Genomic DNA, 1207 nt, shown 5'->3' with positions numbered 1-1207 from the left:
GAACTTCAAAACACCAAGAATTGCATTCCATAACATGAGAATTCCAAGGAAGAAAGGAGGCTTAGCCGTTCCTGATCTAAATCTTTATCGAAAGCAACTGTCCTTGCAACAATTGTTCGACAATATCATGAAGACCACACCTTAAATTGGAAATGGGTAGACGAATCCACCATATCAGACCTTTCAGGAACTTTTATGGCAAAAATCGTTCAAAGATATTGATCACCAAATTAAGAACCCCTATATGAGAGCATCGCTCAAGACATGGTACGAAATCAAACCCAAAATTACCAGACAATTCTCACAATTAAGCACATTTACTAGGCAAAAATGGTTCAAACCAGCTGAAAACCTTAAAACCTTTGGTACCTGGAGAAAAGCCAACATTACTAGAATTATAGATGTGATGCATAAAGGCAAAATAATATCGAAAGTGGATTTGGAAAAGAAACATAACACTTGTCATCAGATGGTTTGAATATTTACAAGTGCAAAATCTGATCCATACAACTGATTTCAATTCTTCAAGCAAACAACCTCTTTTGGATCTAGAAAAACTACTACTCAAACGTTATCCAAAAAAAGGCCTTATCTCCAAGATCTACAATTTGATTATCCACGTTCACACAAAACAGCCTTTAAGTTACCAAACGGCTTGTAACTTAGACCTCAAAATTCATCTGACGGATGTAAACTGAACAGAAATTTGGCAAACACAAACAAAAATATCCAAAGTATTACGTTTACAAGAAACTAATCTAAAAGTAACCACTAGGTGGTATTTAACGCCATCTAAACTAACACATATAAACCCATCCATATCACCATATTGTTGGAAACTCTGTGGAGAAAAAGCTAACTAACTATTTTCATAACTGGTGATCTTGTAAATAGATCCAACATTTTTGGAAACAGATCGCAAACCAGACTGAAAAATTAACCAGTTATAACTTACCTTTGACTCCCGAACTGATGCTGCTTCACCTATGGCCTCCCGATAGACCTTCTGAATATACAAGAAAATTAATCAACATCCTATTAGTAACAGCCAAATCAACAATAGCTGAAAAATAATAAACCTCCTACCATTAACCAATGGATACATAAGACTTGAGATATATTTATGTTAGAAAAATTTTCAATATCACTCATCAGAACGAATGTGAATTCTGCAATCCACTCAGCATTTGGTTCCCAATACTGGACA

This window comes from Gekko japonicus, unplaced genomic scaffold (assembly GCF_001447785.1).
Source record: "Gekko japonicus isolate JY-2015 unplaced genomic scaffold, Gekko_japonicus_V1.1 scaffold1638, whole genome shotgun sequence".
Lineage (NCBI taxonomy): Eukaryota > Metazoa > Chordata > Lepidosauria > Squamata > Gekkonidae > Gekko > Gekko japonicus.
This window is presented reverse-complemented; position numbering follows the sequence as displayed.